Source organism: Podarcis pityusensis (assembly GCF_964106645.2).
Source record: "Podarcis pityusensis genome assembly, chromosome: 12".
NCBI classification, from domain to species: domain Eukaryota; kingdom Metazoa; phylum Chordata; class Lepidosauria; order Squamata; family Lacertidae; genus Podarcis; species Podarcis pityusensis.
The window spans coordinates 22,590,349-22,611,891 of record NC_138037.1 but is presented as its reverse complement, the minus strand read 5'-3'; the positions used below and the strand labels follow the sequence as shown (position 1 = coordinate 22,611,891).

The 21,543-nt window shown below is 43.5% G+C and overlaps 2 protein-coding genes and 1 long non-coding RNA gene across 19 annotated transcripts in view; 1 reads left to right on the top strand and 2 right to left on the bottom strand.

The window, feature by feature from the left end:
* The window catches only part of PIP4K2A (phosphatidylinositol-5-phosphate 4-kinase type 2 alpha), a 182,652-nt gene that overhangs the window by 79,332 nt on the left and 81,777 nt on the right, over positions 1-21,543 (bottom strand). The window lies entirely within an intron of this gene.
* On the bottom strand, positions 14,329-17,255 carry LOC308458979. The gene is made up of 2 exons (XR_013977801.1): positions 15,814-17,255; positions 14,329-15,458 (listed from the first exon to the last, which is right to left on the bottom strand). It is a non-coding gene; the product is annotated as an uncharacterized lncRNA (long non-coding RNA).
* Positions 17,391-21,543, top strand: part of ARMC3 (armadillo repeat containing 3) — a 57,144-nt gene continuing 52,991 nt past the window's right edge. For 2 of the 16 annotated variants that reach the window (XM_080974413.1, XM_080974419.1), the window contains exon 1: positions 17,464-17,702. The gene's annotated coding sequence lies outside the window, so the exon portion shown is untranslated. Of the gene's footprint in view, positions 17,752-18,920; positions 19,122-21,543 lie in introns of all 16 variants that reach the window. The other 14 variants (XM_080974428.1, XM_080974424.1, XM_080974426.1 and 11 more) reach the window with 14 other exon arrangements.

Here is a 21,543-nt window from a genome sequence, read left to right as displayed (position 1 = left end):
TCTTGAAAGTTGATCAGGAACTCAACAAATGGGCTGCACAGAGACATCAGGGATCAGTCTGTCAAAGGCTGGGGAAATATCAGAGACAACTACAGTATATGTTAAAAGCAAGCATACATGTGTGTAGGGTATGTGCTTGGTGTGCCCAGACTCACTGACATTTCAAAGAAACATGGACCCAGTCAGGTGGAGAGGGAGAGAGAGAGAGAGAGAGAGAGAGAGAGAGAGAGAGAGAGGCAGAATAAAAAGGCTGGAATGGATCTGCCTGCATCTGGAGTGATTGACTCCAGTAGAGGAGGTGAAGAAGCTTAGGGTGCAGTTTCTGTCTTCAGAAATCTGATTCCAACTTAGAGGTAGTGCTGTCTGCCTTAGAGGTCTATTGACTCCCAAAGCTACAATTCCTAGAGTGGTTTACCAATCAATGCCTCTTCCCAGAGAACTCTGGGAATTATAGTTCTGTGTGGGGAGCAGGGGTTTCCTCACAGCACCTTAAATAGACTGCAGTTCCCAGGATACTCTGGGAAAAGCCATGACGGTTTAAAGTGAAACGCCATTGCTTTAAATGCATAGTGCAGGTGGGCCCTACATTACTGCTGTCTGTCGGAGTTGACACTACTGGGCTAGATGAGGAAACAGTCTAACCTGGGATAAGTAAGTTTCCAATGTTTGTTATGATGAGGATTAATTTTACAAGTAAGGGATTCCAGGGATGGGGAAAATTAAATGAAATCTGGCTTTACAATTCTTTGTATTCCATATGTTGCAAAAAGAGTAGGAATGTCTCTCCAGATGTGGTTGGACTATAAATCCTATCAGCTCCAGCCAGCATGGTCAACAGTCAGGGATGATGGGAACTGTAGTATAACAGCATCTGGGGGGGACCACAGGTTAGCCACCCCTGCCATGTAGCATAATGGATTTAGAGAAGGCATGGGCAAACTCGGCCTTCCAGATGTTTTGGGACTACAACTCCCATCACCCCTGACCAGTGGTCCTGTTAGCTAGGGATGATGGGAGTTGTAGTCCCAAACGTCTGGAGGGCCAAGTTTGCCTATGCCTGATTTAAAGGTATGATCATTGCTTCCTGCAATCCTGCAGCTGAGTAACTACAGTACCTATAATTATTTCATCCAAAGAAGCTGTTTCTGTTATAATTTTAAGTCTTAGACCAAAAAGTGTCAGTGCAGTAAAAATATCACCATCCCCACTGTCAAACACAATGTAGTTTTATGCCAACAGGCTCCAACAGTGTTGCAACCAAGCTAATTTTCTCTTAATCTATTCCGTTTGCTCCCCCTAATTGTCTTTAGCTGCAGCAGCTAATGGGAATGTAAAGGAAAACACTCTCCCTTTGCTCAGCACAGAACATAAGAAAAATGAGTGGAATGGAACGGCTCTCGCTTGTTTGTGCACAGCGCAGATGATGTAGAGAGGAAGAAAAACAACAGCAGCCGAGCAACAGAGACAGACATTTTCATCATGGGCCAAATATGTTGGATGCTTCAAACATTCCAGTGTGAAAAATAAGTTTTGGATCAAACATTTCTCAGACCAACTGCAAAAATATTTGGTTTCCTTTTGTAAGCACGGGGGAAGTTAATACCTCTAAAAAGACGTTTATAATTCTACTCACAAAATGGCCTTTGCATTGCAAGCATATCAAATTTATCTTCTCCTTGGCCTGGCATTTGCCTCCTGCAACAGATAAATCCGAGCACATCTGAAGTTAATTTGATATTGAGCAATTCCAAGCGACCGAATTGTGCTGTACACCTCAGCTATTCGTTTACATGCCAAAATGCATGCAAAGTGCTGGTTTATGCAATCGAAGTCTCTAGAAATTTTCTCCTTCCTGTGACATGGTGTCCAGGAGGGCTGGAGCTCAGTGGTGTATAGAAGGTCGCAGGTGCAATCCCTCCTGGCACCTCCAGTTTAAAAGATCAGGTAGTCATTGAGGTGGATGATCTCCACCTGAGCCCCTGGAGAACTACTGCTATCCAACGTAGATAATACTGAGCTAGATAGACAAAATACTCTGATCTGGCATAGGGCAGCTTCTCAATGGTGGTTGGTTCATTAGGGCAAATAAGTCACTGCCCCACCAGTCTGCCCCTTACAACCAGTACAGAAGGCAGCAGTTGGCTGTAAGCTTCCTTCTTCTCCTTAGTCTCAGTGCTGGCCTTGTAGAACTCAGCAGGGAGGAGCCTGGGACAAAACTAGAATTGGCTGGTTCCATCTGTCAATGGCTTTGGCTCCAGTTACTGCTGATCTCCCTGCCTTTCTACCCAAATAGTCCCAGTGGCCACAAGCCACCACTCCAGCTTCCTTTGGTCCTATGATAGTCCTTCTGAGATAACAACACTAGGGGAACTTTACACAGCCCAGGGCAAATGCTTTTTAGTCTGGCATTCAATCCAGACTTTTAAGTATCTGAAGTGAGGTTGGGGGTGGCCCTACCGTTAGGTAAAGTAAAGTGATGTGGCCATATCAGGCAGCAGATGCCGAGGGTGGGTAGGTGAGGAGAGGCAGTTGTGTGTGCCAAGAGGCATGGTGAGGAATGCTGTTGCATTGCCACTTTTGAAGTAAGATTTGATGGCCCATCTGGTCACCTTCTGCACAAAGTAGGGGATGCATCTTGTACTTTGGCTCAGGCAGCAAAAATAGCTTGTAAGAGTTAGGTCTGCTAGGTCAGAAGCATATTGAGATTTCAGGACCCAAACCTGAGACCTAAGGGCAGCCCCAGGTGATGTCATGGGAGGGGGTCCTGGCTATTCTTCCTCTGTACTACCTCCCACCACTGAGCCCTGGGAATAATAATAATAATAATAATAATAATAATAATAAATAAAATTATTTATACCCTGCCCTCCCCAGGAGAAGGGAGCAGGAGAGGGCAAACCACCCCTCAGCAGAAAGTCTGTGCAATATTTTGGAGCTGGTTCTTGCCAGGCTGAAGTTTGCAAAAAGCACACATAATATTCTAAATAAATAAATCTTAAATCATGCTTTAAATGCACATGAGTCCCCCCCCCCAAATTCTAGGGACTATGGGTTATTAATGGGGTTCTAAATGTACAGTATGTACACATCTCAAGACTCAAATGCAAGATGGTGGTGGTTAATTCACTCTTTTTCTGCCATTTCACCTCTCCAAATTCCCTCCCCCAGCTACTCATGGGGAGTGGAATTTGGCCACTCCTGGCTCATCTCCTCCCCACAAAAAAGGGGAGCAGAGGAAATTCATCACCAAAAACATGGACAAAAAGAGGCACAGATTTGCATAAAATGTGCACATGTAAAGTTAGAAATCATAACTGTAATTTAAATAGAAACACGATACATTTTGCCATAGCAAAGAAGACTGCAACCAAGTGACCTGCCTGCCTGTATTGTCTGCTGTCTAGATGCTAACGGTTGATTGGCAACTTCAAGCCCTCCTTTCTTATGGTACTTTATCTGGAATGGGACTTGGACCAGCCAGGGCATCAAACCAGGGACTGTTCTCTGTATAGTAGGACACATGGTCACCTTAAGAGATTAGACCAAGCCTGGGTGGTACCACCATCCATGTAAGGAAAGATGCAGAAAATCTCTACACTGATTCAGTGTCTACCAGGAGAAACTTTCTGTATCGTACTAATGAAGCTGCCTTATACCAAGTCAGACTATCAGTCCATCAAGTTCAGTACAGTGGTACCTCGGGTTAAGTACTTAATTTGTTCCGGAGGTCCGTTCTTAACCTGAAACTGTTCTTAACCTGAAGCACCACTTTAGCTAATGGGGCCTCCTGCTGCCGCCGGAGCACAATTTCTGTTCTCATCCTGAAGCAAATTTCTTAACCTGAAGCACTATTTCTGGGTTACCGGAGTCTGTAACCTGAAGCGTATGCAACCCGAGGTACCACTGTATATCCTACACTGACTGGCAGGGACTTGTTACGGTTTCAGAGTCTCTCCCAGCCTAACTTGGGAGATGCCAAGGATTGAACCTGCGACCTTCTGCATGCTAAGCAGATGCTCTAACCACTGAGCTGCAGCCCTTCCCCAAACATGGTACACTTGTATCACTTAAGTTTGTACATTAGCACTAAAAAAAAATCAAAACAATTAGATGAAGACGGTAACACTACCAGATACATGCCACCATGAATCTGCCAGTGCCTGACATGTGTGTGGCATTGGTCCAGGCCAGCGTTATATGGGGTTTGGTGCCACCCGTGAGGCAGAAGCCTAGGCAGGGGGAAGAGGAATGCTCAGAGCTGTCAGAGACAGAGATAGGCAGGCAGAATATGTTGGAGGAAGAGGCTGTTCAGGCAAGGGACGGGCCAATCGAATCCCCATCATCCCCCACCCTGCTGCTCCTAGAACCAGGAGGGGCTTGAAGACAGAAGAGCAGCGATGCCTTCCACACAGGAAAAGCCTCAAGTTGTGTGCATGCACCCTGTCAGGCGAGGGTACAGAAGCTGGTTGGGGTGTGTAGTCCCCACTGTTGCTGCAACTGCTCCGGAGGGCACAGCCCTGGGACAGCTGCCTAGAGGCCAGAAGCAAGTGTGTGGGTGTATCTGGGGGCACCATTGGAATTGCTGTAAGTGCATGCTTTTGTCAATAAAGAATTCACTATCAGACATGTGCCTTCCTTGGCCAGGGGTGCCTGAGGACTCTTTGTTCTTATTGGCACAATAAGCTAACATGGTTATGCCTCTGAAATACATTTCTGGCTAGGATGCTTGGGTCTGTATTCTTTGAAGTTCTGGATGGATGTTCAATGCTTTATTATCCATTCAAAACTGTACACTGTCAGATTGTGGAATATCAACAGGGCTCCCTTTCTGGAAAATCTGTGTTACGCTTTAATTTGTACTCTTAAAGATAAGGTGCAGTCAAAAGAATGAAAGATGCAGGTAAACAAATATGGAAAGTGGATTAGAGCTTTCAAGTAGTCGGCCAACAATATTGTGGGTGCTTCGATGTAAGTGGAATAGCATGCCTGGATATAGCTTATTTGCAGACTTTTGAGCAAGAGTGTGTGGGTGGAAGCCCAAAAATAAGCACTAGCATAATTACTTCAACAGTAAATGTTAACATCCAACATATTGGGAGAAGCAAGCCAGCCTGCTTTTGTGTTTTTAACAGGGGTTGACATGACTCTCTGAAGATGCTTCTCTGCACAGATAAATCAGCTTACACCTGTAGATTTCTAAGCAGGCTAGGCCATTCTTTTGATCAGTTGGCAACCCTACTTGATTGCAGTGTGTACAGGTTAAGTGGTTCAGTTAGGGCATGGGAGAGACCTGGGTTCAAAACCTCGCTCAGAAATGAAGCTCACTATATGTCACCCGGGATGTTGAGTGCCACCTGCAATCCTCTGTCCACTCAACATGAGAGTAAGTTGTATCAAGCTCCTCTCTTAATTGAACAGGGAAGCAAGCCACAGAGTGGTTGATTTAGTATTACATCCTCCTCACAATAGAGGATAGAGACCTAGGTGCCCCCCCATGGGACCTCCTTGATGGCCCACTAGGTTCCACCAGCCTCCACTGTGTCCCAAGAATGGCTACATGCTGACTTTAAATGAACTGAGCTAACACAAGGAGAGGCATAGGTCCACACTTCACATGGGATCTCTCTCCCATTGTTACATTACAGGGCATGTAGCCTACGGCATGTTTAACACAGGCCTTGATCTGGCCCTGTCTGTGAATGCCAAACTACAAACTTGGTGACGAAAGCCGTTGCTCAATGTGACAGACTCCTCCAGATCAGCGCTAAATTATTAATCGGGGCTGTGTTGTCAGTGTGAACATATTGTGCTGCATAATAATAGCTGCACAAACAGCGGAGGAGCTGTGCTGAATCTGCATTATTGATAAACAGAGAGGAACATTCACATCTAATTACGCGTTTAAGGCCCAAACAACAAAACTAGAAGGTTCTTTGTTGCCGCCAATCTCCACAGGTGCCAAAAGGCAAAAGGTGGCTTCAAAGGACAGAGTTGTAGCCTTTGCCAACAGGGAGCCTAACTGCGTGTAGGGGTGGTGAGTGCCTCTCCTGCACGTGTGCAAGACGCTGCTCCCCATAGACGTGGGACGGGAACAGCGATAGACTAATATAGCTGAGACAAAACACAGTGTTCACATATTGCAAAGCAGGGGCGGAGGACAACATGGGAGACAGCCACAGCAATTAAGAACATAGAGGAGAAGCATACTTATGCCTTCAAGCCACAACCGTACCCCCATCCATGGCACACCTTTACAGCAGCATACCTCCAACTTCTTCTAACCTAAATCTAGGGCATCCCCCGTCCCCACCATGCCACCCCACCAGGCGATCTCACTGCTTGTGGCTTTTGTCAGCAATGTCCTGGTCAAATCAGGACAATTGGCGGGTGTACATCATCTCCAGAACTGCAGTACAGGAAGTTTCTCTTCTATTCACCTCAATGGGAGACGAATGGCATGGTGACAGTATATCTCATGTTCTCCTGCTTCATGGAACCCCTTTGGCTCCTTGGTATACTCCAGAGCTTAGGGCGAGGAAACAAGCTGAGAGGTGGCTCAAATGTGAGCAGAGGAAAATTCTGGTTGAGTGCAATTGAACACTGAGCCTACCTGGTGGCAAGGAAGGCAGCAAAGAAGGGTAGCTTTGTTGCTTCCACTGCATCCACACTTTGTCGTTTGGCAGAGGACCTCTGGGTAGTGTGGGGCCTTTTACTGTCTGGCCTGAAGGAGGTGGAAGAACCAAGGCACCTCAAAGTGACATGACACAAATGTTGCTACCTCACCACTGGAAGCAGAAAGCAAGCTGAGGAACTGGGTCATTGCCTCTACCCCTCCATTAAATGCTCCTAATACACAGAATTACAGCTGTAAAAGATGCATTTTATCAGCACATTTCCATAATTGTTACCTATGTAAAGCCACTGAAATATATTGCTTATGATGTATGCACTGCAAATTACACAGAAAAAAAGTGAGCAAAGTATGTGTGCTGGACAGAGGCTTATTTGTTTTTGTTTTTCTAATGAAAGAATTGTATTTACCTACGTAGATACTCTTGCAGAAATGACAACACCCTGAGTTCATGTATGGGATTTATTGCTATAACCTGTTGTTTGTTGTTCATTTTTATTTATTTGTTACATTTATATCTCACCTCTACTCCCATGAGCTCAAGGTGGTGTACATGGTTTCCCTCTGCCCCCTCACCTATTTTTTTCCATTATCTTGAAGCAGAAAATTGAACAAGAGCTGAGTTGAATTCCTGCTGGCAAAAAAAAGCAGAGTCATTTTCACAGGACCATCTCCTTAGACAATGTAAACGACTGCAGTTCCCATCAAAGCTAGTTATTCTAATTTACACTGAGAGAGGATTTGGTCTAAGGAGCAGAGTAATGAGCACAGTAAGATTGCCAGATCACAATTACAAAAATAAGGGTCCCTCTGGGGAGGTACTGTCTGGTCTGCTCAGCTACAAAGCTGGGGTATTCCAAAGGAAGGAACATTTGTTTTTAAAGACCTGTCATGTTCTGAAATATTCTATTTCCTTAAGAAAGGGATTGCTAACCTGTGGCCTTCCAGATGTCAATTGACTAAAGCAGTAGGGGGAACCATTGGCCTTCTGGATGTTGCTGAACTACAACTGCCATCAGCCCCTGCATGCATGGCCAATGGCCAGGGATGGTGGAGGTTGTAGTTCAGCAACATCCAAAAGCCAAAGGTTCCCCACACCTGGTTTATAGCCCCCTCCTTCCTGACTATAAGTAAAGGTAAAGTGGCCCCTGACCATTAGGTCCAGTCGTGACTGACTCTGGGGTTGCGGCGCTCATCTCGCTTTATTGGCTGAGGGAGCTGGCGTACAGCTTTCGGGTCATGTGGCCAGCATGACTAAGCCGCTTCTGGCGAACCAGAGCAGCACATGGAAACACTGTTTACCTTCCCGCCGGAGCGGTACCTATTTATCTACTTGCACTGGCATGCTTTCAAACTGCTAGGTTGGCAGGAGCAGGGACTGAGCAACGGGAGCTCACCCCATCACGGGGATTCAAACCGCCAACCTTCTGATAGGCAAGTCCTAGGCTCTGTGGTTTAACCCACAGCGCCACCCGCGTCCAATCCTGACTATAGACCAAGCTATTTGGGGTTAATGAGAGATGGGAGTCCAAAAACATCTGTAGGGCTACATCTTCCCCATCCCTGCACTAGTACTTACTCATCCCTCTCCCCCGCCCAATTCTTTTCCTTCTCCAAAAAAGGTGATTCCAGCCAGTTATGAAATATGGAACAGATAGCCTCAACAAACCAAGGACAGGCATTTAGATGAAGAGGGGTGTTATTTTACATATTTAGAAATAAAAGATCCAACGCATGACCCATACTTGATCCAATTAGGCTTTTGTAACAACACACACAAAATAGAAGAAGGAAAGCATAATGTGTATGACTACCTGCTGTTTTTTGGATTCTGGCACAATCTAGATGGAAAAAAACACAAACCCTAGTAATCATCTCAACTGGCTTCCAATAATAGCAAATTATATAGAGGGTTAAGCCAAGGTTCTCTTAAGCACACACATCAGCTTGATTATCAGCAGCAAAAATGCATATAAGCAACACTTTCTAGAGCTTATGAGTGCACATTTTAAAAATGAGCAATATAATTTAGAAGGAGATTAAGGCGTAACGGCACACAACCCAAGCACTTTGTTTACTTCAGCTGCTTGTAATGGGCTCCACTTACAAAAAGAAGCATAAATCACACATACATTAGTACAGTAAAGCATGGTTTTTATCATATTTGTGAGACACTGGCCCCTGGCTGCTTGGCAAGAAGAAAGCTTAAATGGGGTTCCTCCTCTTGCTGTGGAACAGGGAGCTAGCAGTCTTCTTTTGTTGGCCACAAAGGATATTAGTCCCTGCACAATTTTGTCATTAGACCAGATGCTATTTGGTGCCTTTTTGCTTGAATGCGTATAACTTTTTTACTGCAGCTCTGCTTTTTTGTTATTGCTTCCAAAGACTCAGATGTCCTTCCTATGATTTGGACAGAGTGGATCCACTTTGCAGATGGTCACAGGATATTGCAGAAGCAATTGTGTGTGTGTTACAATGTGCACTTGCATAGAAACACTTTACCATGTGACTCCAAAGCATCCAAAAATCAGCTTGCCTGGAATGGCTCATGAGCAGCTGGTTGGCTACAGTGAGAGCAGGATACTGGACTAGATGGGCCATTGGCCTGATCCTGCCGGCTCTTTTTGTGTTGTTAACTGAAGCCTCACCTGCTGAGTAAGAAAATAGGAAGCTGCCTTATATAGTGGTACCTCAGGTTACAGACGCTTCAGGTTACAGACTCCACTAACCCAGAAATAGTACCTTGGGTTAAGAACTTTGCTTCAGGATGAGAACAGAAATCGTGCTCTGGCGGTGCGGCAGCTGCAGGAGGCCCCATTAGCTAAAGTGGTGCATCAGGTCAAGAACAGTTTCAGATTAAGAATGGACCTCCAAAACAAATTAAGTACTTAACCTGAGGTACCACTGTACTGAGTCAGGCCATCTAGCTCATTCAGTAGTTCCAATAGAATCACAACCCAACATAATTCTTAGTGTTTGAGACTCTTATACTTAAGGTACAATTAAATCAATGGCTAAACAAGGGTTAACTTTAAAACTGGATATTTTTGTGGGAAGAAAAATGTTATTGGTTTTTCAGTGAAGTAATAATCTTGATGACGAGTTGTATGTTTGTTCTTACACAAGTCAACAGGGAAAAAAGTTCTTTATTACCAATCCTTTCAGGGTTATTATATCAAGCAAGGTGAATGAGGAAATCTTTGTACAATATGCCAGTAGATCATATTCATAACTCATAGCTGATCATAAACATAAAGTGATTGATGCCTCTGGAAAAAGTAATGTGAGCAAGTCTTCTTTCAAGTATGCAATCTGGCAAATAATAACGCCAGGACTGATCATTCAGGAAATGAAAAATGTCTTCTTCAGCAGGGTGCTTTCTGTGCATTTGGAAAGATTATTTCAGGAACCAGAAAGTACACAATTTTTTCTGAAGCTTTAAATCTTTCAAATGTGTGGGGCTTTGATGAACAAATCCATGTTGCTTTTAAATGCCTTTGCAAGATGAAGATGAAAGATGCTGTTCCAAATAATTATGGATTACAAACTTTCTGAAAACTCACACTTGATTTGTCTCACGAGTGGGGGCTCGATAAATCGGGACAGGATTTTTGGCAGTCATGGTAATGCTTCTTCTAACCAATTATATGTAACTTTAAATTACATGCTTTGTTTTGCACAAAAAAACAAGAAAATAAAGTTCCACATTGGGTTGTGTGCAGAGTTAACTCTTCTGTGTGTGGAAGGAATACTTCTGTTTCAGGAAAGGTCCCTTCAAGGGAGAGGCTTTGATCCTTTGGGGGGGGGTGTCAAAGCAATAGTAACCAATAGCTGCTTTCACCTGCAGCACCTAGTACCAACTCCTAAACCAGGCTACCTCAACCTCGGCCCTCCAGATATTTTTTGGCCTACAACTCCCATGATCCCTAGCTAGCAGGACCAGTGGTCAGGATGATGGGAATTGTAGTCTCAAAACATCTGGAGGGCTGAGGTTGAGGAAGCTGGTTAAACCATAGGTTTACAACCTTTCTGAGTCCACGGCTCCCTTGACCAACACTTTCTGAGGCTCACCTTTGGCCTGTCTGCAGACAGTGCAGCCCCCTCCAAGGTGGAGGCAGGGCTTGGGAACTACATTTCCCATCAGGCACGCTTTGCAGATGACACAACCCTTGCTTCCACCACACGTGGCCACTTCTATTAATCTACACAATCTAATCTACAGTCTCTATTAAGAGATGGGAAGGAAAGAAGGAGCTACAGAGATTGGTCCTGTTCTTGGCTCCCTTCACCATCATTCAAGGCGCCCCAGGGCACTGCGGCACATCAGTTGAAAACCATTATATTATGAGGATTGCGGGGTGGGATGGGACGGATGTATCCTGAGATGTGGAAAAAGGAAAGAGGAGTTGGGGGGATGTATAAAACCAAGGCAGTGGTCATGGATCACTGCCTTGCTGTGGCAAAGGGGCTTGAATAACTCAGAGAAGCTATGAGCTATGCCGTGCAGGGCCACCCAAGATGGACAGGTCATAGTGGAGAGTTTTGGCCAAATGTGATCCACCTGGAGCAGGAACCGGCAGAATACTTGGCAGCATCCCTGCCAAGAAAACTCCATGGACAAAGACAACAGGCATATAATAGCATGAGTTTGACCAAGCTGCGGGAGGCAGTGGAAGACAGGAGTGCCTGGCGTGCTCTGGTCCAGGGGGTCACAAAGAGTCGGACACGACTAAACAACAACAACAACATAAAGCCAAAAGTGCTTACAACAAAACCAACAGTGGAAATGCAGCCTCAGGGACACTGGAGAAACAAAATTATGGCTGCATCCCCAAATTTAGTCATTGCAAAGCTTCAAGGAACCAAGGAGAGGAGCCAAAATGCTTCAATGGGCAAGGAAAAGCAGCCCTGGAGTTGGCCACTGGTTCTTAGGTGCCTTAGTGCCAGAGGGCCCCTGCGAAAAATAGAGTAATCAGTGAGTGGCATTCTGAGAATAATTTTAGAGACCACACACTATCAAACATGCTCTAGTAGGGTCACCATTCTAGTCACATTCCATGCTTGCATAAAACAGGAATTCCTGCTAAAATACTGGTTTGCTGTGTCGTTGAACAGCACACAGTGATGATCCAAGAAGACACTCCAAAAATAAATTACTTCAAAAGGCTTAAACAAGCAGAAAGGCTGGCTTTAAATATCACTGAAGGAGAAACCACAATATGAATGCTAAAAACCTTTTTGAAAGTGGTAACATTTATGTCACCCAAGAAGATATAGTATTACTTTATTTGTTGCCTATAATATGGACTGCATAGTAAATGAAATAAAGTTATTTATACTCCAAACAAAAACGTGATTATATTTCAGAAAACATTTTCATAACAATTTCATCTCAACTGGAAAACCTTTGCTATGTTTCCAGTTAAAGCTACCCTCCTAGTTTTATAAACTGATCTGGTGATCACCCCACCTAATGCTCTTGGGTTTAATTTGGGTTTAATTTGATTTTTGACATTTTCAAAGTGGGAAGCAGCTCAGAAGACGTGAACTCTGCCAGTACTTCTCCCAGCATGAGGATTTAACGGAGGTTTTATCTCTTTTTGTTACCTTATTTTATTGATTTATTTCATAAAATTTATACACTGCTTGATTGTGAAGAACCTCAAAGAGGTTTACAAAAAGATAAAACAATAAAATCAATTTAAAAAATCACAACCATACTTTAAAACATACAGAAGTCAAAATACTAAAACAGATTCAAATTACCTCAGCTTTCTAAACATCTGGGTCGGCTTGTCTAAACAAGAATGTTTTCAGCAGGCACCAAAAAGAGTACAGTGATTGTGCCTGCTTGATCTCAACAGGCAGGGAGTTCCAAAGATTCTATTCTATTCTATTAATATTATAATATTACATTGTTTTTGTCAGTTGCTTTGATTTATCGTTTAGATGAAAGAGCAGGATATAAATCAGGGACAGGGAAGCTCAGGACCGGAGGCCAAAAGTGCCCCTCTGGGGTCCAGACCTCTCTGGCTGGTCTTGAGGACTCTCCTTAGGCTACACCTTCTCTTCAGCCACACCTTCTCTCCTCTTGCTCCCCTTTGCACCCTCCACGGGTGTTTTTCGTCTGCCTGGAATGTGTTCTCTAAATCTGATAATGTCTCTTGCTTGCCTGAATACAGATGTGTGTATGAGTCTTTGTAGAAACTAGTCCAATGTATAAAGGTAGATTTTCCAATCGTTTTCCCACCTAGTCTCTGGCTCTGCCCTCTGCTGGAATTTGGCTGCCAGAAGTCTGCCCAGAAGGCAATGTGGCCCTTGGTCTGAAAAAGATTTCCCACATGGGCACAAGATGTTGGACATAACATAATGATGGCTGACTGGGAACAGTTATGGACCACAGGTATGAAGTTTACGGCATGTAATGCCTTAAGAGAGAATATTATGAAAATGATATACAGGTGGTACATGACACCAGTCAAGCTTGTAAAAATCTATCACTTGCCCGATAATAAATGTTGGAAATGTAAAGAAACTGAAGGTACATTCTTTCACCTTTGGTGGATGTGCCCAAGGATTAAGGCTTTCTGGGAGATGATCTATAATGAATTGAAAAAGGTATTTAAATATACCTTCTTGAAGAAACCAGAGGCCTTTCTCCTGGGCATAGTCGGCCAATTGGTGCCAAAGAAGGACAGAACTTTTTTTATGTATGCCACAACAGCAGCAAGAATACTCATTGCAAAGTATTGGAAGACACAAGATCTACCCACCCTGGAAGAATGGCAGATGTAGGTGATGGACTATATGGAACTGGCGGAAATGACTGGCAGAATCCGAGACCAGGGAGAAGAGTCGGTGGAAGAAGATTGGAAGAAATTTAAAGCCTATTTACAGAAATATTGTAAAAGTAATGAATGTTAGAATGATGTTGGATAGAAAGTAAGTGGTTTCTAGCTATAATACTATAAGGTAATATGAAAAATGGATTACTAACAGGTAAAAATTTAATGTTACAATACTTTAAGATTAAAGACTTGGATAAACAAAGAGGGGAAGGATTTGCTGAACCAACAAACCGAACTGGAATACAAAAAAGGGAGGCGTGAGGAGGTCCGGGAAATAAGCTAATGAAAAATAAGTAATGGAAAGATTGAGTTGTTTTTAACTATTTTTATTTTGTATTTTTCTTTTTTTTCTTTTTATTTTGTAATATTTTGAAAATTTCAATAAAAATCTTATTAAAAAAATGAATAGAAAAATGCCATGAATCCCTTTGCCATAGTACACACTGCCAAATGCTATTAATTTGTTCATAGCATTAGATGAAACTCAAGTTCTGAATAGTCAGTGCAGAATGAGATGAGGACCAGGATGTTTTCTTTCACAAAGCTAATAGATTCTTTGTGGGAGGGGGGTTGGCTGACTATTTCATAAAACAATGTGTGTGTATGTGTTGTTTTACTTATTTGAAAGAAAGGTGGAGAAAGAGATTCTCACAGGAGGAATTTGAACAGCAAAGCTCTCTGATAAAAGAAGGCTAAAAAGTTCATTCCAAATACCAATTTGCTAATAGTCCCATGAGAATAATGTTTATATTGGCAACAATGAACAAACAGAGATGAGTGACAGGTCCACAATTAAATCATGAATGGAAGCAAATATTCCCAGTGCAGAGTATGCATATCACTTGCCAATACAGTGGTACCTCGGGTTACAGACGCTTCAGGTTACAGATGCTTCAGGTTACAGACTCCGCTAACCCAGAAATAGTACCTTGGGTTAAGAACTTTGCTTCAGGATGAGAACAGAAATTGTGTGGCGGCGGCACGGGAGGCCCCATTAGCTAAAGTGGTACCTCAGGTTAAGAACAGTTTCAGGTTAAGAATGGGCCTCCGGAACAAATTAAGTTCTTAACCCGAGGTACCACTGTAGAAAGAGACCAATATTCCAATGTCCTGAGACCATATTCTTATGACTACATTACTCCAGTTTTCCAGTTAGCTCCTACAAATGATTACCCTGGATGTAATCACACCTTTCAGATCAGTAGAATCGTCAATTCCTCCTGCACTTCAGTTACAAAATGCCTCAATAAGCATGTGAACTTGTGGGATAATTTCACCCAGTTTGATGGTTAGCACTGGTGTCGGACTCAGTGGTGGACCTTGGAGTCTCAAATATCAGTGGCACCCTGTGCGACACCAAAATTCAGCCCCCACCCATCACCTTCCAGTCTACATCACAGCTGAGATGCCCTCTGTGGCACCCCTGAGGCTCTGCACCCAGTACAGTTGAACCAGTTGTGCTCCCCTAAAGCTGCCTCTGTTGGACTTGAACAAAGGAGATCTGGTTTGGGGCTAAGAGGCTTATTGGGTGATCTTGGGCCAGTAGCACAACATCCTAACCTACCTTGAGCAAGGAGAAGGGCAACAGCTAAGAGGGGAATGGCTTTTACTTGGTAATAGCTATCTGCTTTGCATCCAGACTGTCCCAGATTCAATCTGGCATCTCCAGGTAGGACTTGAAACGTCCCATTTGAAACCCTGCAGAACTGCTGCCAGTAAGTGTAGACAATGGATGAGGAACTATGGCTATCCAGGTTGTTGGACTCCAACTCTCATCAGCCCCAGCCAGTATGGCCAATGGTCAGGGATGATGGGCACTGTAGTTCAGCAAATGTATGCAGGGCCACAGGTTCCCAACCCTAGATGGCATGTTCCTATGTTGCAAAATTGTGGTAAATAAATTGGGATAAGTGCCACATATAGTGTCTGAGCTAGTTGGAGGAAGGGCAGAATACAAATGTTTTTAATCGGGTTCTAACCTTTCTGTTGGGGATGCGGGTGGCGCTGTGGGTAAAACCTCAGTGCCTAGGACTTGCTGATCGTATGGCGGGGTGAGCTCCCGCCGTTCGGTCCCAGCTCCTGCCCACATAGCAGTTCGAAAGCACCCTTAAGTGCAAGTAGATAAATAGGTGCCGCTTTATAGCGGGAAGGTAAACGGCGTTTCCGTGTGCTGCGCTGGTGCTGGCTCACCAGCTGCAGCTTCATCACGCTGGCCACATGACCCGGAAGTGTCTTCGGATGGCGCCGGCTCACGGCCTCTTGAGCGAGATGAGCGCGCAACCCTAGAGTCGGACACGACTGGCCCGTACGGGCAGGGGTACCTTTACCTTTAACCTTTCTGTTGTGTTTATGGGGTGGTGAAGGCAAAGTCTTATTAGCTCCACAAGGGGTAGGGGACAATCTTATTAAGGTTTTATTCAGTGCTTTTTTCTGGGGGGATACAGAGGTATGCATACCCCTAAACATTTTTGAATCTTTGTACTTTTGTCCATTTACTGTATTTATTTTTCCCAATTTGCACTATAAAATGGTGGTTTTCTTGGGTCAAAATGAGAGTATCCCTAAACATTTTTTTTAAAGAAAAAAGCACTGGTTTTATTTTACAGAGAATGATGATGGTTCTTCTCACTCCCACTTTTGAAGGTGGGCCAGTCTGTTCCTGAAGCGTAGCTAACGGGAGTGAAGGCGGTTATGGTGGAAGGGGACTTTAGCCCCAGTGGTCAAATTCTCAAAAGAAAGATGCTGAGTCCCATGTCTGTATGGAGGATTATGTGTTGCCTTTGGACCTGGAAACCTTATGTTTTAATCCCAGATATGAGGAAACAGAATATGGATAAAGTTTATGGTTTGGTGTATTCTGCTTTAGTGGTGGATTTCTTCTGCTCAAGTTTGTTCTGTGATATTCCACAGTGCATCCACATTATTGCTGTCCATGATGGTATTTGTAACTGGACAGTTTAATCTTGAGCTCACAGCTGTGTGACTAAGTGTAGGAAAGGACACATTATGGAAGGTGCGGTTAAAATGCACACACGCATATATACAAATTAAAATGCAGTATGTGTTTGTGTGTGAATTACCGTATTTCCGAACGGGAACTGCGTTATTTTGTACCAGAGGGAATGTGGGTGTTTTAGGAACCAACACTGGATTATATGTCTCTCGTACACCACCTCTGTAAGTGGCGTAGGCGTGAGATAACGAAAAGGGTTTCCAAGAAAATAAGGCGGACGGGGGAGCAGAGGCTCCTCCTTCTGAGCAGCTCTCAAAACCCCCGATCCCTGCTAGTAACTGCGCATGTGTCGTCGTCGTCGTCATCAGCAGCATCAGAAGCAGCACAGTGACTACATAGAGATAAGGTCTTTAAAGTTACGATTCACTTATTCTGAGACGGCTGAGGATGAGACTGGTTTAGATTTCCAACCAAAAGTCTTCCACACATACACATTTACGGGTTGCTGTAAATATAAGTCCCTGTCAGGGAAAAGGAGGGTATAAATAAATAAAACGATCAACCTACTAAAGTCACACGTCCCAGTAGAAAATCCAGGGCTCAGCTTATTTATTTGAAACACTTCTATCTCGCTCTTCGGTGGAAAACAAAACCAAAAACCAAATAGTAATATCAGAACGGGTAACAATTAAAAGCCATGCATATACATTCATTCACGCACGTAAAAGCAATCTTAATCTGAAAATTTGAATGCAGATTGTTGTGCTTTTAAATGTTTCAAAGTTAAAATTAAAATAAAAATCCATACATAAGACCTGAGTTGGAAAGGGTACTAGAATTGTCATTGCTGCCACGTTTTGTTGGGATGGTGGAGAGAAGGCGCACGTTAAATTCCTGCCCCTCTCATTGATTTCTATGAGACGCTTTTAGTCCCGCCCCTGCGGAGATAAAGATGGCGTTCAAAGCGAACCCGGAATCTGTAAGTGGTGTGCTAGTCTACATGAGCAAGTCTATGACTAGCTACAGCAGCCTCTGCTTTCCTATACTCTGTGCTTTACGGGCCCGGGAAGCTCCTGTTACGCATGCGCTGGAGTCTCTCGCCTGGTGGTGTAACCTAGCAACGGGAGAAGCCGGACGCGTTAGGAAAAGATCGAGGTGACGGGCGTTGTGGGTTCTTGGGAACGCAGCTACCCGTGTAAACAGTAGCGTACAGATCTCGCTGAACTGGTGAGGCTTTCCGGGCCAAGGCTGGGCTGGGAAGCCGTCTAAGGCAAGAAGAAGGACGGCTGTTTGTTCACGGGTAACAGTTGATGAATCCTGTGGGTTTTACTGGCAACTGTTTTGTTAATTTTGCAAACAAACAAAAAACAAAGCAAAAGCAAAAGCAAGCAAGCATATGAATAAGATAAATTGATTTTAAACGGGATGGGGGTATTCATTGCGTTTAGAGATTCACGCACACACGTGTAACAACAACGTGCATACTCTTCCAGAAAAGGCGTTTCCCCTCTGAGCGAGGGGGAGGGGGAGGGAGGAAGAAGGAAATTGCTTTTTTAAAGAAAGGTTTCCTTTTTGCAAGTATTCAAATGTTTTATGTTTGTTTCAGAACTTATATACCGCTCCACATGAAAATAATACCCAAGCAGAACACACACACACACACTGTCATATAAATCATAGGGCAGTGTAAAAGCATGAAGTCAAGAAAAAAATAAAAGCTGAAGAATTAGAATGGACTATTTTCAGTTAGCTCAGTTGGTTAGAGCATGGTGCTGTTAATGACAAGTTGCAGGTTCGATCCCCATAGTGGCCACCTGCATATTCTTGCATTGCAGGGGGGTGGACCAGATGACCATTGAGGTCCCTTCCAACTCCACAATTCTACGATTTTATTTAATATATTTCGGATAACTCTTTAGCCCAATCCCAGGAATGGTTTCACAGAAGAAGTATGAGTGCAACTGAACATAGAAGCAGCAACTCTGCTTGTGCTGGCAGGACAGAAATGAGCAGGGAGGTGTTTGTTTCCACATTTTGGACACATTTAAAGCACTATTTTAAATGGTACCATTTTAAACAGCCATGGCTTCCCACAAAGAATTCTTGGAGCTATTGTTAAGGATTCGGACAGTTGTTTGGAGGCTCCTATTTCCTTCCCAGAGCTACAATTCTGAGTTCCCTGTGAGAGGGATTGACTGTTCCGCTTCTCTACTTCTTTGATCCTGTATCTCCACATCCCATTTGACCCTAATCCCATTTAAAACAAAAACCAAAACCTGCCACTGGGGAAGAATGAGTGGGACCACATGAGCTTTGATCAATTTTGATTATACTCTGGGCAGCTCAACTAGGTTTTTTTCTTGACTTCACTAGGCTCACTGTGCCACATCTGAGGATTTTGTGCTTTACTTGCTTTGCTCTTTATTATCATATATGTTTTTCCCTTTTCCATATTTGAGAGCTAATATTCTCCCTGCCAACATTGTAGGTAGGGATAGTTCTGTCTCTCAGGGAACATCTCCACTGTAGCTGCATAATGAGCCTTGCTTTAATGAAGAGCAGCTTAGCCAAAACTATATGAGGAAAGAAGCAAGGAATATACCGACTTACGGAGGAGGATTTCAGAGGATTTAGAAAGTAATTCATTTCTGAAGTGTACATTTTTCCAGTTCCTAACAAATCAGTTGAGGTCAGTTGTGTTACAATTTCATGCTGTCATCTTTGCCACTCAAGGCTGCCCCTGCATTTGAAAAGGGTGTCCAGGGCAGGAAAGACAGGTTTTAAAATAAGAGTGATGCAGTGCAGGCATTAGTAATATGGACTGGCACAGGAGTGACTGACTGACTGCTTGGGTAGGGATGCCGCATCTGTTGGAGTAGCTCTCAGATTTTATTCATGAACGTTAATTAATTATTTGAGCAGTTGTTTTAAGCTACCTGTTGTCAAGCACTGAACTTCAAGGGGTGGAGGAAGAAAGAGGCTAAACAGTGAGACCTGCTTTATGCTGAAATTGACCATTGCTCCATCTAACGCAACACTGCCTACTCTGATTAGTAGACACTTTCCAAGGCACAGAAAAGTATTTTGCCATCCTGCAAGCTGATATCATTTTAACCCAAGACAAGAAGGGCTTGAAATGGGATCTTTTACATATAAAAAATATGCTGTGCCATAGGCCTGAGCAAACAAAGACCACCACTGCTTTGGTTACCAGAACCTTCCTTGTTAGCAGGAACTTCCCTTTCCTTGGATCTGTCCGAATAGTATCAAATATATACATGTGTGTACTTGTATAGTATCATTGATGTTTTGCTCTGTAAAGTGCCAGGTATAAGAAACCAGATCTCAGTCCTAAAGAGCTTAAAAACTAAATACAACAGTGGACATGAACAGAGGAAGGAAAAGGAGGGGCAGTTGTAATAGGGGATTAAATCTTCTTATAATCTTAATTAAAGGTAAAGGTACCCCTGACCATTAGGTCCAGTCGCCGACGACTCTGGGGTTGCAGCGCTCATCTCGCTTTATTGGCCGAGGGAGCCAGCGTACAGCTTCCAGGTCATGTTGCCAGCATGACTAAGCCACTTCTGGCGAACCAGAGCAGAGCACGGAAACGCCATTTACCTTCCCGCCGGAGCGGTACCTATTTATTTACTTGCACTTTGAGGTGCTTTCGAACTGCTAGGTTGGCAGGAGCAGGGACCGAGCAACGGGAGCTCACCCCGTTGCAGGGATTTGAACCGCCGACCTTCTGATTGGCAAGTCCTAGGCTCTGTGGTTTAACCCACAGCGCCACCTGCGTCCATTCCCTTAATTAGGTGTTGCTAATGCCTAATCAATTAGGATTGACAAGGCAGTTGCCAATCAGACCGAAAAGTTATTATTCACCCATTGTGCTTCATTGTTCCTTATACACCATGGCACTCTGATAGTCATCCGCAAGGCACTCCTTTCACAGAAAAGATTTTAGCTGGAGTGTGGCTGCCCTATGCTCTGACAGTTCTGTCTGGGTCCAATCCCTGTTAATGTTATTGACAGAAGTTAGATGGGCCTTAATAACAAGTCCAAGTATTCTTCCATGCTTGATATCTTTTGATTAATTTATTCCTCTTGTGTCTTGGACAACTTTGATACCCCTCTAACTCTTCAGGAGATACACTTAACTGGTGTTAAGGAAGGGGTCTTAAGAGTTCTGATGATAAATGTAGCAACCAGGAGGGAAGCTTGCTTGTTAGCGATTTGAAGCAATGGACTTGCACTTTGATGAAAGGAGTAGGAGTGAAAACAGCCACTTCCTAGTCGTATGTATTTATTGATTTAACAACATCAAAATATAATTCCATGTTACCTAACACTGGGGGTGAGTTTTTATTTTAATCAAGCAAGTATCTATTAGAGTTTAAACCAACTAAGTGGTACACGTGAGTGGTTGCATTACCCTGCTTTTCAACGGCACCTGAAATAGGTATCTTTCTGCTTGTTTCTGCAGCAAACATGAATTAAATAACACAACTGGAACATCCATATATTTTTGGGTTTAGAGATGGAAAGCAGGGCTTAATCTAATTACAGTGACACTTCTTTAAGCTCTTTAGTTTATGTGACCCTTTAATATGATTTGCTTTTAAGACAGCCCCCCTCATCTTTTTCATAAAATTGCCCTGCTGTTAATTTAAAGCAAGTGATTGAATAGCTGCCATGTTCCATTTATTTTAGGTTTATATTAAAGCGCTTTTTCTTAAAGTCTTTCTCTCTTGGGAAGAAGGATTTTGCTGTGCATCTCAGCAAGACATCGGAAATCTCACACATCATTTTTCCATTCAGATTGTTTGTCACAGCTTGTGTTATCCCTGTGGTTTACTAGTGTCACATCCACTAGAAATCTGGATTCTGCCTTACGAACCCTTACAAATTTTACCCCAAACAAAGTTAAATTAATGGAGCCAAATGTTGTCATCTGTCTCCATTAATTTTATTTCATGAACGAGTAATGACTATATTTAGTACTGCATCACACAGTGAAAATGTTTGCTTTTTGAAATAGCTTACAAGACTCGGTTTTAGAGTTTTCAGCTAGGGACAGGATCTTCTAGTGACTATGTGTGTTTGCACAA